Consider the following 21,686-nt stretch of genomic DNA (forward strand, 5'->3'; position numbering starts at 1 on the left):
ACAGATAATGACATGAGGCTCATATGAAACAAACAAAGGCTTCATGTTGCCTTGATTGCAACACATCCAACAAATTTGGGGTTTTGAGCATAGTTACCAAGTTTGGCCATATTGGCCAGAAAAATTCAGAAATTCCTTAGTACAGTTTAGTACACATTATAATACGTTAATTTTAATACGGTACGAAGATTTTGGGTTATGAAATTAATTAAGTTGACAACGTTACTAGTTATCTAGTTCCTAGTCAAACATGGAACCACCTTCTGAGCAGACGAGGGAGCTCTGAAACATCTTATGGATTTTTTCATCAAGAAAACCAATCAAGTGGAATAGATCCACATGAACATCTATCTTATCCAAGCATGTACGAGGAAGCCTTACCATTTTTATATTTAAAAGATTCTAGTTACAAGTTTCTCATTAAAGAGTTTTTTATTAAGAAATTACGATCAAGCTTAAGTTTTATATTTAAAAAAAATAAAGTTATGTTATATATATGATTGTATTGGAAGATATTCATTAACATAAAAATTTCTTTTCATTACAAAAAGAAATGAAAGTTTATCTAGAATTCAATTAAAAGGTTAATTTTTTTTTTCTACCATAAAAATTAATTTACATACTTATTATTGAATAAATTTGGATTTTAATAGGATAGTGATTAAAATATAAATTTATTGGTATGTGGAGATCACTTATAACCTATTTTTAATATATAATATTTCATTTTTTACATTGCATTTTAGTTTTGAATTTTAATTTTTACTATTCATATTATTAGATTTCATTTATATATTTTCCTAATTTTTAATATTAATAAATATGATATGTTTTATCTCATTTATATATTTTTGGATAGTTTAAATCCACATTAAAGATTAATATGGGAAATAAGTAAATAGGATATCTTTTGTTTTTAAAAGAATTTCATTTTATTGTTTTAAAATTTTGAAAAAAAATAACAACATATTACACTTTATAAGATCAATTTGTTATTGTATTGAATTTTACAAATTCAAATTTTATCTGAATTGAATCGAATTCAAATCCATAATCAAATTTGGTAACTATAGTTTTGAGTGATTTGGTGGGAAACCCTAGGGACTATAGATATACATACTTCCTTGATAATTGGCATTGTTTTACAAACTCGCATTGTTTCTGCAGCGGTAGCACCGATCCAGATCTCTCTAGTGGAGCTAGATTTTTGATATTATTTCTGCAACGGTAACACCGATCTAGATCTTTGTGGTGGGGTTGGATTTGTGGTGGAGCTGCGTGTTTGGTGCCCTGAAATCAGTTTCTTTCTTCAGGGTTATTTCTACAATGGTAGCACTGATCCAGATCTCTGTGGTGGGCCTAGATTTTTGGTGGAGCTGCATTTTTGGTGCCCTGAAATCGGTTGCTTTCTTCAGGGAGATGAGTAGCAGATGTTGCGCAGCATCGATGAGTACAACCTGAAGGAGGGGTTTGTGGTCGATGGTGATGATGTAGGAGCATCTGAGCACTCATCATTAAAGGAGGAGACATGGAAAAATGAGAAAAATAGGGGGCAAATCTAGTTAAAACCGAGCTAAATAATGGAATGGATAAAGTATCTAGAAGACTTATTTAATATAATCTACCATATGTATGAATATATAGAAATTTAGGGGTCGTTGAGTGATTTGTGAGAGGAAATCATGGAGAGGTTTTGATCGGATCCTTCCAGTGATCCGATCTAATGTTTTCTTATAAATGATGAACTTGCGTGAATAGGAGACATAGAGAGTGATATAGATAGATAACAGTCAGAGATAGATACAATGTAACTAGGGGAGAAATCGTGACTAAGGCTGAAATGCCTTAGATTGTAATCTAATTTTTTATAATGAATATATGTGTGTTATGTGGATTTTTGTGTGTCCGAGTAATGTTTACTTATCATTTATATGGTAGAGTTAATTCTCATGTTATCGGATTGTTGGTCGACCATCGATCACTATAAGGATCGATGGCGATCTAAAGATATCATAGTTAACTGTCATATGGAGTGATGACAGTGTGAATGCAGAGTATGGTCGGAAACCTGTGTGTAGCGTAATTCCATTAATGGCAAAGGAATAATGATGGGAGAACATCACAAAAGTTCTCGTGCGATGATGCGACAACTGTCGGATCAAGAACTAGATTGACGACCAAGATTTGCTAGCTAATTGCATTTTGCAGAAGTCAAGGGCTGGTGGACGGTGGAAATTGCGATATGCGATGAAGTGAGATGGTGATATTGCGATGAGCCGATATGCGATATGCGATGAGCCAAATATGTGATATTATGATTAACCGAGAATGCGATGAAGCATCGACCGTTGGATCGGAGAATGAAATGGACGGTGGAGATTGAAGAATAGCGAAAAGGCTTGGAAAAGAGAGGACCTGAGAAGTTTATGGAGGCGGATTTATTCTATTTGAGATCCAGCCTTAGGCGTTCATGGTCGGATTTCCATGTATTTCTGTGTAGTCTGATAATTTATGTTGTCCCGAGTTTTGAGGCAAAAGCACTAATTAAACACTTCTGATAGATTTGTGGGCCCATAACCCATAGTTCCAAGATCGATAGCTTGTAAATGAAAGGGAGATTGCCTTCATACGATTTTTCCTTCATCAAAGTGGTATCAGAGTAGGGAAAGGTTTTCTTGCGTAAAAGGGATTTCGTGTAGAAGAAGGAGTGCAAGAAGAAAGAGAAAAAGGTACAGTTGTGTTAAAGCATGGCGAGTTTATGGTCTTTACTGTCATACAGATAGTGGCAGTAGAAGGTGAGAAGACTTGCAACAAACCTAGAGCAAGGAGTGCTCAATTGGTTCCAGAGGAGAGAACCAGAAGGATGCTAAAAGACTAAGCTCAAAGGAGAAAGTTTGGTGAGGTATCATGTAGTAGAGAAGACTATTACTGAAGAGGTTTTATTGTAGCTCACAAAAGATCATGAAAGCAGTTCCACTGAGGAAGTGGGTAGAATTGCTATGGGATTAAGGAGAAGCATATGACCAAGAGGTCATAAATTTTTGTGCCTCGGGAGTCTGATGCAGGAGCATCGAGCACTCATCATTAAAGGAGGAATCCAAAGTGGAGAAAGGAGGATACATGGACAAACGAGCAAAAGAGGGGACAAATTCTGTTAAAACAGAGCTAAATGATGGAATGGATAAAGTCACTAGAAGACTTATATAATATAATCTTCCATATGTATGCATATAGAGAAATTTATGGGTTGTTGAGTGATTTGTGAGAGGAAATCATGGAGAGGATTTTATCGGATCCTTCCAGTGATCTGATCCAATGTTTTCTTATAAATGATGAACCTGCATGTTCTGGAAAGACAAAGAGTGATATAGATAGATAACAACCAGAGATAGATACAATGTAACTATAGGAGAAATCGTGACTAAGGTTGAAATGCCTTAGAATGTAATCTAATTTTGTATAATGAATATATGTGTGCTATGTGGACTTCTGCGTGTCTGAGTAATGTTTACTTATCGTTTATATGGTAGAGTTAATTCTCATGTTATCAGATTATTGGTTGACCATCGATCACTATAAGGATCGATGGCGATCCAAGGATATCATAGTTAACTTTTATATGGAGTGATGATAGTGTGAATGCAGAGTATGGCTAGAAACCTGTGTGTAGTGTAATTCCATTAATGGCAAAGGAAGAATGACGAGAGAACGTCGTGCAAGTTCTCGTGCGATGGTGAAACAATATTTGGATCGAGAACTAGATCAACGGTCAAGATTTGATCGCTAATCACATTTCGCAGAAGTCAAGGGCTAGTGGACGGTGGAAATTGCGATATGCGATGAAGTAAGATGGTGATATTGCGATGAGCCGTTATGCGATATGCGATGAGAGAAATATGCGATATTTTGATTAACCGAGAATGAGATGAAGCATTGACCGTTGGATCAGAGAATGAAATGGATGGTGGAGATTGAAGAATAGCGGAAAGGCTTGGAAAAGAGTGGACCCGAGAAGTTTATGGAGGCAAATTTATTCTATTCCAGATCCAGCCTTAGGCATTCATGGTCGGGCTTCCATGTATTTCTGTGTAGTCCGATAATTTGTGTTGTCCCGGGTTTTGAGGCAAAAGCACTAATTCAATGCTTTCGATAGATAGGTTGTAAATGAAAGGGAGATTGCCTTCGTGTGAATTTTCCTTCATTAGGTGATCTCCATCAGAAGATAAGGGTAAAAATATTTGGAGGAGGAAAAAGCAGGGGACGAGCCTTTTGTTGGGCGTGTCGGTGGACATATGGAAGGGAACAATGGTGGGCATAATAGGGCCTAGTGGAAGCGGAAACTCGACACTCTTGAGGGCACTAAACAGGTTATGGAACCACCAGTCGACTCCGCCTTCCTCAAAAACCATGACATCAACGCGATTTCCCTCTGAATCTGTGTGGGTATGTTGTTCTAGATGCTAGCCTTCTTTGAAGGAAGAATTGTGGATAATATAACGTATGGGCCAACACTCTGTGGTGAGAAATTATCGGATGAGAAGGTGGTTGGTATTTGGAATCCTCTCTGGCCACCATATCTGCTAGCAATCTGTCTGTGGGGCAGGCGCAGAGGGTGGCCTTGGCCTGTGCTCTCGCCAATGAGCCTGAGGTGTCGCTGCTATTAAGACATGTATTGTTGAGGTCTCGGCTAAATGTAAGTTTCAGTTTGTTCAGGTAAAATATCTATGAAAAACTGCATAGCTTTAATTTGAAATGTGAGCACATGAATTTAGAAAAGATCCCTACTACCCAAATTATATTCTATTATTGTAAGAAAAATTTGCAAAAAAATTCCCAAACCAGCCAGATTGTTACCCAGTTCATGCGACAGGTTATCAAAATTTAAATTTTTTTACTAAATATCTAATGCCCCTTACCTAGACCTGAGAATCATCTACTCAGTCTGTGATCTTTAATTGGTTTCTCAATTCCTAGCTCCATAAAAGTGCAGTTAGAAAATCATATCTACAACCTCAACTGGGTGTTTTATTTGTGAGTGTATGAAGAGAGGTTCGATATCATATAGCGACCCTCCTCTGTTTTTTATGGTTTAGATAATCTCCAATCCAATTACTAAAATTTTGTAGTGAATGTAGAGGTCAATTTTGTTGCATCCTTTCTCACAAAGAAATTGAAAATTTCGATGGTCCATGCCATAATGTCTAAACATACAACTCTTTCACTATCCCTGTATCTTGTAGAATATCAGCGAATGATCCTCCTTCAATGAGTATTTATTTTATAAGCGAAAGACCCATTTCAAGAGCTTATGAATTATGCCACCTTTGAGCTTGGGCTACATGGATTTGTCCCTCCGTAATACCTTTCTCATCCAATATCTCAAATTCTCTAGATATACAGAGAATTACAACATCAACCAGTGACCTTGCATAATTAATATGTTGAATGAAAGCCTTATTATCCTTAGTCCAAGCTCTTCGCAAAATAGTAATTCCTTGATTCAGATCTTTGCTAGTAATAAAATTCATTACATGGGTAAATTTATTTATTGCAGTGACAACGCCCTTGGAATTTAAAGCATATACATAAAATTCAAGTCCAAGATCTTTCTATGTGTCTCCATGCAATTCATTGAATATTTTACAATAAAATCTCAAAACAAGTGTTTGCACTTTCACATAATCACGACCATGAAATGAAACATGGTCAAGAATGCTGATTAACCCTAAAATCACATCAAATCCCATGGAATTTTCTCCAACGATGTTAGAGTATACCAGACCAGTAATGTCAACCATCCTTAGAATTTATTTACAGATATCCAACAAACCACTATCATTGTTGTCCTCTAGATTGCTATGAAGACGAAGGTACAAGGGAATTTTGGTAACGATGTGGTCAAAATATCTATAGCTATGCAAACCTTTGAATGTTTGTACATTATTTTTATTGTATTGGAAATACAGACGTATGAGATTAATATTCTTCCATACTGTATCTCAACATTGCTTCTACATTATTTGTCTCTCAAATTACAAAACTGCACAACATGTTCAAAAGTTGCTTCATCTCCTTCTCAACCAACTTTTTTGTATAGTCAATAATTATATTGAATTCTACACATCTGGTACTGGTGAGGAAGTTGTGAAGATTGATATAATCCTTCATCTCTTCCCTCAGTTCTGTCTGAGGGATGAGATTTTTCACATGGAACTATTGTCTGGTGTAAGGGTTTATAGCTTTATGTGTGGTTTCCTAGATGGTTTCATCAAGGAGTTGATCCACTAGTAGAAAATGAGAAATTAGTGACTAGGTGACCAAAAAAGTTAGTCAGCATAGCTTTTCCAAGTGAAATACTACCAAAAATTAGCAATCTTAAGTGACCGAACTAAAAATGACTAACATAAATCACTAATTTAGTCATGTATTAAAATATGTGACTAGATAATAAGGAATACAACTAAAAATGACTAACATGAATGACTAATTTAGTCTAAGAACAAAAATACAACTACCTAACAATTACTACAATAATATGAATCAGCTCTTTATGTTAGTCATCTTAATTGTGTCAAACAATCTAAACTTACAAGTGATAGGGGATTGAAAGGTTGTTAAAGATTGGTTGAAAGGTTATCCTTCCTTAAACACTTCTTCATCCTCACATGGTGTATAGGTGAGACAACTTTTCATTATTTATCTCTAATAATTTGTAATTTTAAAAATATATTTTTTAATAAAAAAATTTATTTTATTTATTTTTAAAAAATCTATTCATTGAATCTAATTGCATATAGGTCCAATTTGAAATTAATTTGAAGAGAAATTTTAATTTTTAAGACTATAATATTAAATAAAAACTACTTTAATTTCATATTAACCGACCTAGATCCATCTTAACCCCAGATCTATCAAGCACCGAGAGGGATCCAATCTCTCGAGGTGCAAACTTTTTTTTCTAGTGCAAAACTTGAGGAAATGTTTGCACCTCGAGAGATTGGATCCCTCTCGGCACTTGATAGTTATAAGGTTGATATGAATCTAGGTTAGTTATATAATACTATATAATATCTATATTTGCATTTGTGTCTCTTTATTATTACCTCTCTCTATCTCACCCCCAAACATACACACACTATCTCTCCCTCTCTTCCCCTTCTCTGTCTATCTCTCTCTTCCCCTTCTCTCCCTCTCTATCTATATCCTTTTCTCTATTCCATCATGCTCTCCTCTCTCCCTCACTCTCTCTTCATAACTCCCTTGTCACCCCCTCTCTCTCTCCATCTTTATCCCTCTACGTTGTTCGTGTTCCCTCCCTCTCGTGCCCCCTGCCATTCCATCTATCTCTCCTCATCTCTATCTTCCTTCCTCTCTATCCCTTATCTCCCACCTCCCTCTATCTCTCCCCCCAAATCACTCTCCCTCTCTCTCTCTCTCTCTCTCTCTCTCTCTCTCTCTCTTCCGTCCAACTCTATCACTATATTCCCCCCCTCCCTGTCCTTCTCCATTTCTATGTCTCCATTTCTCTCCCTTCCCCTTCTCTCCCTATCTCTATCCTCTCCTCTACTTTCTCTTCCCTCCTCTCCTCTCTCCCTCACTCTCTATCCATCTCTCCCTTCTCAATCCTCTCTCTCTCCACCTCTATCTCTCTATGTATTTGTTCTTTCTTCCCTCTCTCTTCATTCCTCTCACTCCTCTCCCCACATCACTCTCTCTTTCTCTCTCTCTGTCCTCCAACTTTTTCACTATCTCCCTCCCTCTCTCCACCCCCTCCCCAACTCTCTCTTAAATTTGATCACATTGTATTGTGTTTAAGAAATTATCTAAATTAAAAAAACTTAATTGGTTGTAAACTATTAAACCTATATTTTGGACCAATCATGTCAAAGAAAATAAAATAATGAAAAACTTTAAAAAATCATGCACTATATTTAATCTATTATAATTAGTCAATTTGCTTCCTCTCATCCCTTAGATTGTTAGCTAAGATGGATCCATGGCGATTCTTTATATATATATAAAGAACCCACATAGATCCATCTTAGCTTAATTTTATTAAAACCTTAATTTAATTTCTATGGGAATATTTTTAGTCGTGAGGATAGAGGGTTTAGATATATATCAAATTGTAACATTTTCCCTTTTAACAATGTAAACTTTGAAATGGGAACTATAAATTCAAAACGGGAACTCTGGAAAAAAAATGCCAAAAAAACATAAGAAACAATGCTAAAAACAAAAAGCGTGTATACTGGAACGATGGTTTTTTTTTTAGGGACAATTTTGAACATGTTTTAAAAATGGCAGTGAAAATGAAATTTTCGTGCAAAATACAACTTGAAAATGAAAAAGTGATGATACTGGAACGATGATTTTTTTTAGGGTCAATTTTTTTAAAGTGTAACTCCCCCCATCGGCAATCGGCCGGCCACCCGGTCGCTCCCCCCATTCCCGACCCTAGCCGCCCCCTCCCCACACTCCCCTACGCTATCCGCCCCCTCCCCCCTCTCACCCTCCCCCTTCGGCCGCTCCCCCCCGCACCCCTTCCCCCTCATGCTCCTCCTCCATGCCTCCGCACCCACATCCAGCCCTCCTCACCCACCTCCTCACACCCCCCTCACCCTACCCGACCCTCACCCTACCCGCCCACCCCCTCATACCCCCCTCGCCCTACCTGACCCTCACACTACCCACCCACCCCTTCATGCCCTCCCCACGCACTCCCTCACGCCCTCCCCACCTTGCATAAAATAGGAGAAGGAAAAAGGCACTTCAATATTGTATTTTAGTAGCTCCCCAACTTCAATGCACCTTCATGGTGATGAGGGATAACAATTGGTTATTTTCTTGGCACCCACACTCATATGGTGATGAGATATGGCCAATGGGTTGTGCAATTACTTCCCTTCTATTAAATATGATTTCCATGTTAGAGACTTACTCTTGGAGGATGAGGGTATTGCCAAGCAATAAATCAAACTAAAGAAAAAAGCCTATAAAAGGGAAGGAAAACCCTAATCTTCAATTGAGTACTCCACTTGATCATGAGACTATTTTTGTAAAGAAAACAGAGCATTGTTTGTGTTAATGGTTTCCACTACAAATCTATGTAATGGTCACTTGTATAATTGATTTTGTTGTTTTAATTTATCCTATGCATAATGTACTTATAATTATGCAATATTCAACTTTATGTTTCATATACTTCAAATGTGATTATAAATAGGTTTTGTAATGGACGCTAACTCTGTTTTTTCAATATTAACATATGATAAATTTGAGACATCTATATCTACTCTCTTTAAAGTGATCCTCATTTATATGGATTACATTTTTTTTTATGAACTCAACATGTCACTTATCAAATATAACTTGAGGGAGAATAGCATTCCATTCCACAATCACTCTAGCTAAACCTAATTAATAAATAGATTACACACCAATAAACATCAACCAATTCTCACTTTCCTCAGCAATGATGTAAAAATATATATAGCCTATTAAATGTGTTTACTGACTCTCACTTTCCTCAACAATGATGTAAAAATATATATAAACTATTAGATGTGGACCATTAAAGTGACCTTAAGTATGCAAACATGTAACTAAGAACATAATAGATACATATTTCTTTAAATTTTAATTTTAAGATTTAAAAGAGGGAACCAAATATAATTATTTAAGGTTATTTATTTTTAATGTTTGATTCCAAAAACCCTGGCAATATATATGTCTGTGTTGAGTCGTTATCACCTCACATGTTGAACCCTGTAACTATGCTGATGACTACCACCACTTAGTGTTGCTTACCAAGTGGAACCAAGAACAAAGGATTTCATAGCACAACTTATGAACAACTTGAAATATATATTAACATGCACAAGGCTGAAAACAATTAAAGAGAAAATTACCAATTCATATTAAAATTTAAAGTGGTTCTACAATTTCGAAGTCAATGGACACAAAGAGTTAGTCAATTACACTTGATTATCCAACAATTGTTAGTAGAGTTGTAATATGGTATTAGTGGCCCAACCAATAGTATAAGAGTTTCATGTACAGTAAAAATATACCCAATAAAGTATTTATTTAACAAACATTAAAAATATCAAAGCAAAATATAGTGCTAATACTCAAACAATAGAAAAATTGAATTGTCAATTTGTAATCCAACAAACATTACAAATATCAATATGCATAAATAAATATAAGGGAAAAAAAGCCATCTAATTAACACTATAAATATCAATATATATAAATTAATGCAAACATGAAAAATACAACTATAGTGTTTGTACATTGAACAACGTTGTACCATTTAACTCATGATGTGTTCATCTCGTGAAACTTTTATCTTATTTGTACTAGTCTTTGATCTTTCATGTCAAAGTAAAATGTCTATATCTTTAATTTTTACCACAAAACCTAGAAAACACTATATTAATGTTAATAAATAATTTGTTTTCAAGTAATTATTTGTATTCATAATACTAATTATTAAACATCTTCAAAACCAAAACATTGACATTCTTAAATAATTTATTGAAATTTGAACGAAGAGTATTAATTATAGAGTGTAATTTGAACCGAAGAGTTGGATAATCATGTGTAATTATCTAACTCTGGTATAAATTGGAATAGTCGCTCAAAATTTGATTAGTCTAGAACCAAGTTAAAATTACCTTGAAAACCAATGTCTTGATGCCAAGAATTATGGATAAGAACCCTAAAGTCCGAGGACAAGTTTCTTGGAAAAAGGTTAAGAGATTTCCCTAAGGCGACGAGAACCAAAGTCTTTGACGCAAAATCACGTCTTGAATTACATCTTATTATGCATTTGTAATGATCACTGCAAACCATCGCGCTTATCGCCCATAGCTGACGGGAGTTCCTTCAAGCACTTCGTCAAACCTAAAAGCATGCAGTATTTAAAATGTGAGTGCACGAAGAGATCATTTCGCTAAGTGTTTGGAGGAACTTCAGAGGTCATTGAACTACCAAACTGCTTCAACCACTTTTAGTGACAGCGTAGCTGTAGACAACCCATTGATTCATCCTTATTGCGATGTAACTGTAATTAATTTTCTTTCCCTTGTAATCATACATACACTAGGTATTAATAGATATATTAGTCGTTTTATTTATTGGCCGTTCTAATTTAATTAGAATGGGTAATAGATATATTACTCTTTCCATCCTTTCGCTTTTCGCTTTTCTAGTTAAATTAGTATGGAGGTCATACAATTTTTGAATTTATACAAGAGTTGTAATCGTTTCTAGCGATCATTACCACTGCGAACCATAGCCCTTATCGCCCACAGCTAGTTGCGAACCATAGCCCTTATCGCCCACAGCTAGTTCTCAATGATTCATCAAAAGTGTTGGAAAATACTCCGCGCTTAGTTGATGGCCAATTTTGAGAATCAGCCAGCCACCGCGGGCGGGCGCACGGGCTGTCCGGGTGGCGCGGGGTGGGCAACGCCACCCACCTCGCGCCACCTCGTTGGCCGCGCGGCCGCCCGAGGTGCCTTGTAACACCCTGGCAGTTTGGGCAGGGCGTGCACGACACCAACACTTCGTGGACACCAACACTTCGTGGACAGCATGTTGCAGATGAAATGGATGGAGTTTTCATGGACCTGAGCATGGATTATGGGAGCTGATTCTTGGTGAGTCAGGGATGTGACAGGATGCTTTGAGGAACGACTGATGGTGACATGGGGATGTTCACTCTCATGGATTGGACGTGATGGTTGGACTAGCTACCCAACTAGTTCAGACATGAGGGCATGCAGTGGGCAGAGATATGTTGGCATCGTGTTGGAGTATCATGGCGGCAGTTCACATGAGGACGACACATGGTGATTGATCATCATGGATTGAGATGACTTCCTGTTGATGCAGTCTTGGTGGGGAGCTACTGAGGCGGTGTGTTGTCGGGACGACAACGTTTTCGGGTGGAGGAGAATGTAACGCCCTGGCAGTTTGGGCAGGGCGCGCACGACATTCACCCGGCGGTTAGACGTGGGCACGACCCGGGCGGGCGCCCTTACACGATGGACGGGCGGCCCGACGAGTTGATGTGCGACGGTTGAGGCACGGCACGACGAGGTTCAGCACGAGCTGCGGAAGGCGAGTTGGTGCGGTGCGTAGGATTGGTGGGCGACCCGATGGGCGGACGACCCATGGGCGACCCACGCCCGATGGGCGAACGGCCCGAACGACAAATGCGGTGGACAGCATGACGGAACGAGGGCGCGGTTCGACGAAGCGGGCGCGAGGCAACAGAGTTAAGGACGCGGTTCTGCGGGTACAGGCAAACACGGGCACGACCACCCGACGAGCGGGTGCGACCACCCAATAGTGCGACGGAGCTGCAGGACGGTGCGACGAACTGGAGTTGCAGTGCGACAGAGATATATGGCGGAGACACTTAGGCGAGATGTGGCCAAGTGTCGAACGAATATATTGAACGCACATAAAAATGGAGCTTATGCGCATGTATGGAATGGCATGTAAACATAAGCGAATAACGTATAATATACGTGACCTTATATGGATTATGGACGGCCATTAAAACATAAGAAGGGCGCATATTATATGGGGGTGAACGCATATATTAATATGTGTGAATAATTAAAATGAAATATAAGTGGCTATATATATGATGGGGGCGGCCATTAAAATATAAGAAGGGCGTATATGTGTTAACAAATGGACGCACATATGAATATGTGCGTGACTTAATTAAAAATAAAACGAATTAAAATAATGTAATTTTAAACATTACGTGGGCTTATGTGTTCAAAAGAGGAGTCGGCCATGAATTGGGAACCCCTCTTAAAACATAAGGAAGCATACGTATAAATTGGGAGAGATGGAGCTCATTCTCTCCATCATCTTTCGCTCTTGTCTTCGCATCTCAAGTGAGAAAATGCGCAGTTCTTATGCGCATAACTCATGCGCATGACAAAGTGAGTATGTGAGGATTTCTACTTGGAGTTTGGGAGAACGAAGAGGTTACGAGCTACGGTTGAAGCAGAAATTTGGTACACGGTATTGCGCAGATTTGTATGAGCGTTTTGGGTGACCCGTGTGGGTACCCGCTCCGGGACAAGGTGCATTATTGTGTATGGTTAAGGCTTCTTATGCTTTGTTGTATTATTTCCAAGTGTTGGTCGTGGGATTGGCCCGACACACTTGTACATTTGTATTATTGAAAAGATCATAATATATTCGGGCAGACTGTTGGGAGTTGCCTTTCCCATTTTTCTCGATTGTTTTGCAATTGTTATTCAGTTAAATTGCATTTGATAATGTTAAGAATGGCTTATGAAGATTGATGAAGATTAATGCTTATATTAATAAGTGAAGACATGTTTATATCGGTTAAAGCTGATTATATTGGTTAAGGTGTAGTCCATAAGTGTGAACTTGTTAAAAAGTGAACGCTCGGCGGTGCCGCACCCCGCCGGGCACGGAAAAAAAATAACCGTAGACTTGGGGGCGTGACATGCCTGCCGAATCTCATCAACTAAGGGTGGAGTATTTTCCAACACTTTTGATGTTTAAAGGACAAGCGTTGAAAGAGGAAGAAGTCAGGCCAAGATCAGAGCCCCACTTGGCAGGAAGTCAAGCTGTATTATTTTGTTTTGACACTTTTACAACAATGCGATCAGTGTAATAGCCGAATCTGAGTGTAGCAGGTTGGATATGCTGTCCAAACCATCACCTTCAGCGCGCAGTAGCTGCAATGCTCTCATATCAACAAAGAGATGATTGAATGTGAAGTTGATGAAATCATTGACCATATCAACCACGCGAATGGATGTTGAATGTATTAAATGATTGAACATATCAACGGTGCGATTACTGAATGTGATAGCACTGAAACGATTGCCCAGCTCTACAGCATATTCAAACGAATAGCCAGATCTTCGTTCAACCATGTTAATTCCACGCACCTAAATTTTCATATGAAAACTGTTAGAAACAAGATTGATTTATTTACGTGGTTTACAGATTCATAAGGTGAAGACACATTCCACTGAGCATAAATAAATCAGCTTATGGGTGTTTCATAATGGCTCCCTGAATGTACCAAATGTGCTGCAATTTCTGTGACCAAGAGACCAATGGATATGTGTAATGCATGTACCATGAACGTTGGGAGTATTTGTATTTAAACGATGAAAAATAAAGCAAACTACATGTGTGGTAAGGATGGTATAGGAGGGAAAATTTGGAACAACCACCACATGTAAAGGAATCACAACTTTATCAAACTCTGCTATGCTTTTGGCACTGCTTGGTGGCATGAATATATAAGGCCACGCATTTAATGGATGAACGAATCTACAATAGTAAAGTAATCTTCATATATGTTTTCTCTTTCTTTCTCTGTGCTTTTGGCTTCACGTGGTTGATTTTGATTAAACAAACATTTCTTAGCATTTTAAAGATACAAAGGTGTCACTTGACTTACTGTACGTATGCCACATAACTGAGAGAAAGCTGGGTGTTTCATAATGGCTCCCAGAATGTACCAAATGTGCTACAATTTGTGTGACCAAGAGACCACTGGATATGTGTAATGCATGTACTATGAACGTTGGGAGTATTTGTATTTAAACGATGAAAAATAAAGCAAACTGGTAAGGATAAGAGGGAAAATTTGGAACAACCACCATGTTTAAAGTAATCACAACTTTATCAAACTATGCTATGCTTTTGGCATTGCTTGGTGGCATGAATATATAAGGCCATGCATTTAATGGATGAACGAATCTACAACAGTAAAGTAATCTTCATATATGTTTTCTCTTTCTGTCTCTGTGCTTTTGGCTTCACGTGGTTGATTTTGATTAAACAAACTAGGATTTTAAAGATACAAAGGTATCACTAGACTTACTGTATGTATGCCACATAACTGAGAGAAAGATGGGTGTTTCATAATGGCTTCCAGAATGTACCAAATGCGCTGCAATTTCTGTGACCAAGAGACAATACTGGATATGTGTAATGCATGTACTATGAACGTTGGGAGTATTTGTATCTAAAAGATGAAAAATAAAGCAAACTACATGTGTGGTAAGGATGGGATAAGAGGGAAAATTTGGAACAACCACCACGTTTAAAGGAATCACAACTTTATCAAACTGTGCTATGCTTTTGGCATTGCTTGGTGGCATGAATATATAAGGCCATGCATTTAATGGATGAACGAATCTACAACAGTAAAGTAATCTTCATATATGTTTTCTCTTTCTGTCTCTGTGCTTTTGGCTTCACGTGGTTGATTTTGATTAAACAAACTTTTCGTAGCATTTTAAAGATACAAAGGTGTCACTTGACTTACTGTACGTATGCCACATAACTGAGAGAAAGCTGGGTGTTTCATAATGGCTCCCAGAATGTACCAAATGTGCTACAATTTGTGTGACCAAGAGACCACTGGATATGTGTAATGCATGTACTATGAACGTTGGGAGTATTTGTATTTAAACGATGAAAAATAAAGTAAACTACATGTGTGGTAATGATGGGATAGGAGGGAAAATTTGGAACAACCACCACGTGTAAAGGAATCACAACTTTATCAAACTATGCTATGCTTTTGGCATTGCTGGGTGGCATGAATATATAAGGCCACGTGTTTAATGGATGAACGAATCTACAACATTAAAACAATCTTCATATATGTTTTCTCTTTCTCTCTCTGTGCTTTTGGCTTCACGTGCTTGATTTTGATTAAACAAACATTTCTTAGCATTTTAAAGATACAAAGGTGTCACTAGATTTACTGTAAGTATGCCACATAACTGAGAGAAAGATGGGGATAGACAATATTTATCTTCTCCACATAATCCAACCAACTGAGAACCATACAAGTGGTTTTGCTATTTATGCTCAGTGAAATGTGTCTTCAGCTTATGAATCCGTAAACCACGTAAATAAATCAATCTTGTTTCTAACAGTTTCCATATGAAAATTTAGGTGCGTCAAATTAACATGGTTGAACGAAGATCTGGCTATTCGTTTGAATATGTTGTAGATGTGGGAAATCGTTTCAGTACTATCACATTCAATAATCGCACCGTTGATATGTTCAATCGTTTAATACATTCAACATCCATTCGTGTGGTTGATATGGTTAATGATTTCATCAATTTCACATTCAATCATCTCTTCGTTGATATGAGAGCGTTACAACTACTGTGCGCTAAAGGTGATAGTTTGGACGGCATATCCAACCTGCTATACTCAGATTCGGCTGTTACACTGATCGCATTGTTGTAAGAGTGTCAAAACAAAATAATAGAGCTTGACTTCCTCCCAAGTGGGGCTCCGATCTTGGCCTGACTTCCTCCTGCTTCAACGTTTGTCGTTTAAACATCAAAAGTCTTGGAAAATTCTCCGGCCATCCAGCCACCTCCCAGCCACTCCGGCTGCCCGTCGGCCGGCCCGGGGTGGCTGGCCGATTCTCAGAATCGGCCATCAACTAAGGGCTGGGAATTTTCCAACACTTTTGATGAATCATTGAGAACCAGCTGTGGGCGATAAGGGCTATGGTTCACAGTGGTAATGATCACTGGAAACGATTACAACTCTTGTATAAAATCAAAAATTGTATAACCTCCATACTAATTTAACTAGAAAAGCGAAAGGATGGAAGGAGTAATATATCTATTACCCATTCTAATTAAATTAAAACGGCCCATAAATAAAACGACTAATATATCTATTAATACCTAGTGTATGTATGATTACAAGGGAAAGAAAATTAATTACAGTTACATCGCAATAAGGATGAATCAATGGGTTGTCTGCAGCTATGCTGTCACTAAAAGTGGCTGAAGCAGTTTGGTAGTTCAATGACCCCCGAAGTTCCTCCAAACACTTCAGCGAAACGATCTCTTCGTGCACTCACATTTTAAATACCGCATGCTTTTAGGTTCGACGAAGTGCTTGAAGGAACTCCTAGTGTTGAGAACCAGCTGTGGGCCATAAGGGTAATGGTTCGCAATTGTGATCATTACAAATGCATAACAGGACATAATTCAAGACGTGACTTTGCGTCGAAGACTTTCGTTCTCATCGCCTTAGGGAAATCTCTTAACCTTTTTCCAAGAAACGTGTCCTAGGACTTTAGGGTTCTTATCCATAATTCTTCGCATCAAAACAACATTGGGTTTTAAGGTAATTTTAACTTGGTTCCAGACTAATCAAATTTTGAGCGACTATTCCAATTTTAATCAAATTTTGAGCGACTATTCCAATTTATACAAGAGTTAGATAATTACACTTGATGTAATTTGATAATTAATACTCTATGGTTCAAATTTCAATAAATTATTTAAGAATGTCAATGTTTTGGTTTTGAAGATGTTTAATAATTAGTATTATGAACACAAATAATTACTTGAAAACAAATTATTTATTAATATTTTTAGTATAGTTTTTTCTAGGTTTTGTGATAGAAAAGTAAAGATATAGACACTTTACTTTGACATGAAGGATCAAATACTAGTATGAATAAGATAAAAGTTTCATGGGATGAACATATGGTGAGTTAAATGGTACAACATTGTTTAATGTACAAACACTGTAGTTGTATTTTTCTTGTTTGCATTAATTTATATATATTGATATTTATAGTGTAAATTAGAAATCATTTTTTCCCTTATATTTATTTGTGCATATTGATATTTGTAATGTTTGTTAGATGACAAATTGACAACTCAATTTTTCTATTGTCCAAGTATTATCACTATATTTTGCTTTGATATTTTTAATGTTTGTTAAATAAATATTTTATTGGGTATATTTTTACTGTACATGAAACTCTTATACTACTGGTTGGGCCACTAATACTATATTACAACTCTACTAACAATTGTTGGATAATCAAGTGTAATTGACTAACTCTTTGTGTCCATTGACTTCGAAATTGTAGCACCACTTTAAATTTTAATATGTATTGGTAATTTTCTCTTTAATTGTTTTTAGCCCTGTGCATGTTAATATATATTTCAAGTTGTTCATAAGTTGTGCTATGAAATCCTTTGTTCTTGGTTCCACTTGGTAAGCAACGCTAAGTGGTGGTAGTCATCAGCATAGTTACAGGCTTCAACATGGTGTGCTATGAAATCATCTGTTCTTGGTTCCACTTGGTAAGCAACGCTAAGTGGTGGTAGTCATTAGCATAGCTACAGGTTTCAACATGTGAGGTGATAACGACTCAGCACGGATATATATATTGCCAGGGTTGTTGGAATCAAACATTAAAAATAAATAACCTTAAATAACTATATTTGGTTCCCTTTTTTAAATCTTAAAATTAAAATTTAAAGAAATATGTATCTATTATGTTCTTATTTGCATGTTTACATACATAAAGTCACTTTAATGGTCCACATTTAATAGTTTATATATATTTTTACATCATTGTTGAGGAAAGTGAGAGTCAGTAAACACATTTAATAGGCTATATATATTTTTACATCATTGTTGAGGAAAGTGAGAGTTGGTTGATGTTTATTGGTGTGTAATCTATTTATTAATTGGGTTTAGCTAGAGTGATTGTGGAATGGAATGCTATTCTCCCTCAAGTTATATCTGATAAGAGACATGTTTCGCTCATAAAAAAAATGTAATCCATATAAATGATGATCACTTTAAAGAGTGTAGATATAGATGTCTCGAATTTATCATCTATTAATATTGAAAAAACAGAATTAGCGTCCATTCCAAAACCTATTTATAATCACATTCAAAGTATATGAAACATAAAGTTGAATATTGCATAATTATAAGTACATTATGCATAGGATAAATTAAAACAACAAAATCAATTATACAAGTGACCATTACATAGATTTGTAGTGGAAACCATTAACACAAATAATGCTCTGTTTTCTTTACAAAAATAGTCTCATGATCAAGTGGAGCACTCAATTGAAGATTAGGGTTTTCCTTCCTTTTTATAGGCTTTTTTCTTTAGTTTGAATTATTGCTTGGCAATGCCCTCATCCTCCAAGAGTAAGTCTCTAACATGGAAATCATGTTTAATAGAAGGAAAGTAATTGCACAACCCATTGGCCATATCTCAAAACCATACGAATGTGGGTGCCAAGAAAATAACCAATTGTTAACCCTCATCACCATGAAGGTGCATTGAAGTTGAGGAGCTACTAAAATACAACATTGAAGTGCCTTTTTCCTTCTCCTATTTTATGCAAGGTGGGGAGGGCGTGAGGGGGTGGGCGGGTAGCGCGGGTAGGGTGAGGGCCCGGTAGGGCGAGGGGGGCATGAGGGGGTGGGCAGGTAGGGTTAGGACTGGGTAAGGTGGAGGGGGGGGGGGGGTGTGTGAGGGGATGGGTGGGGGAGGTTGGGGTAGGGTGGGGAGAGGTGGGGGGTGGGGAATGTGGGGTGAGGGGTGGGGAGAGGTGGGGGGTGGGGCATGTGAGGTGAGGGGTGGGGTGGTGTGGAGGGGGGAAGGGGGGAGGTGAGGGGGTGGAGGGGGCATGTAGGGTAGGGGAGGTGTGGGGAGGGGCCGGATAGGGTGAGGAATGGGGGGAGGGAGCGGATGGACGCAATCGAGGAGGGGGCACGTGGGGTGAGGGGTCGGGTGGAGGGGGAAGGGGGGGTGAGAGTGTGGAGGTGGTGGGTAGGTTAGGGGAGTGTGGGGAGGGGGCAGCTAGGATGGGGAATGGGGGGAGGGAGCGGGTGGCTGGTCGATTGCGGGTGGGGGATGGGGTAGGGGGCAGCTGGGGAGGGGCGCGAGGGGGAGGGGGTGCATGGGGTGAGGGGTAGGGGGGCGGAGGGGAAGGGGGGTTTGAGAGGGGGAGGGGGCAGTTAGGTTAGGGGAGTGTGGGGAGGGGGCAGAGGGAGTGGGTGGCCGGCCGATTGCGGGTGGGGGAAGGGGGGCAGGCAAGTGGAAAGGGGGGAGGGGGGCGTGAGGGGGTGAGGAGGGGGAGGGAGAGGAGTGTGGGGAGAGGGGGCGGATTGGGGGAGGGGAGAGGGTGCGGGCGCTGTGTGAGGGAGGGGTGGCGGCTAGGCCGGGAGAGGGTTGTTATGCGTTCAATGTTTGTAATATGTGATTTTTTCATCAATTTTTAAGTTAGTCATTATTTTTTGAAAAAAAAAGTGTTTATTATTATTTTTTTGACATGAAATTCATAAAAAAAAAAAGTATTATTTAACTATTTTTAGTTAAAATTTTCGTATAAAAATTGTGATTTTCGTATGTCAATTGTAGCAAAAAATTATCAAAACGTGTAGTTTTTTAGTTATATTTATCTTAAAAATAGCTATTTTTATGTCCATTGTTAAAAAACATTGTTTTTTAGAAACAATTATTTCTTGTGGATTGAAAAAATAGTTAACAATGTATAAATATGTAGAATATCGAAAATTCAAAATATCGACCTTCTTCTTTATATATGCAAAACAATAAAAACCTCACTACAAAAAAAGTAAAATTAAAATAAAAACAAGAAAATATGAACAAAAATAACACTTAAAGAATTATTAAATTTACAAAATAATTATTTACATTTCATACATTAGAAATAAGTAATGGTTTTTTGGCATGTGGTATATATATGCCATGATATTGGCCCATGGTATTGTAACAAAGCTGATTTACAAGTTAATATCCATGGTAAAGTGAGGGTGAATATCCATGGTTAACAATCTTGTCATATTGTTATAAAATATTTTGATTGTGAAATAATTTATGTTTTTTGGGCATGTGGTATTGATAATCCATGGTATTCACCCATGGTATTGTAACAAAGGCTATTTTTTACAAGTTAATAATATCTACCATAATGTGGGGGTGAATATTCATGGTTAAGAATCTTGCCATATTGTTATGAAATATTTTGGTTGTGAAATAAGTTATGGTTTTTGGACTTTTCGTATTGGCCCATGGTATTGTAACAAAGCCTATTCACAAGTTAATAACAAAATCAAAATATAACAAATTGAATTTTATTATTTTCATTAATTTAACTTTTTTATTATTAATTGAGGCCATATTTAAATGTTTACACTCATCCCAATGTCATTTTTAACTTCTTCTTCCTCGTTTTAATTTAGCGTCTTACACAAAAATATGAAATTATTATTAAAAATAAATCATTTAACCCAATTGAAATTTATATATTTTATTTTATATTATAAATATTTATTTTATTTTTCCATTATAAATATTTATTTTCTTTTTCATTTCTAGTTTAGCTCTAGGTTCAAATAAAATATTCACAGATTACAACATCACATTGTAGCACTGCATTTTCTCTGCCTTGTTGATATCTACGTGGAAATTCCAGAAGAAGGAAGACCATCAACATGATCTACGGATTTCATGGGATTCAAAACCCAGATGGAGTTTTGATGGGAAACGCCTTATCAACTATTAGATGGAGGAAGGGCAAGGGCAAGATCATTGGGCATGGAGATTTTGGTCATTTGTACATGGGCATGAATTTGGACTCTTGAGAGTTCTTTCTTTCTACTAAAGATGATTTTTTTCCTATGGGTAAACAATTTCGAGGGTTTATATGATCAAATCATAAATTTCATCTAGAGTTGAGGGTTTAATGATTATGATAATGCAGATTTTGATTGCGGCCAATAATTCATCAAAAGGCAATGCACAAGTAATCATTTTGCATGTC

At 37.5% G+C, this 21,686-nt stretch overlaps 1 pseudogene; it reads left to right on the forward strand.

Annotated features, from left to right (window-relative positions):
• Positions 1–21,686, forward strand: part of LOC149250909 (ABC transporter I family member 17-like) — a 59,316-nt pseudogene that overhangs the window by 29,102 nt on the left and 8,528 nt on the right.

This window comes from Pinus tabuliformis, chromosome 7, assembly GCF_031772625.1.
Source record: "Pinus tabuliformis cultivar Carrire ecotype Pingquan chromosome 7, CPIR1, whole genome shotgun sequence".
Classification (NCBI taxonomy): Eukaryota; Viridiplantae; Streptophyta; class Pinopsida; order Pinales; family Pinaceae; genus Pinus; species Pinus tabuliformis.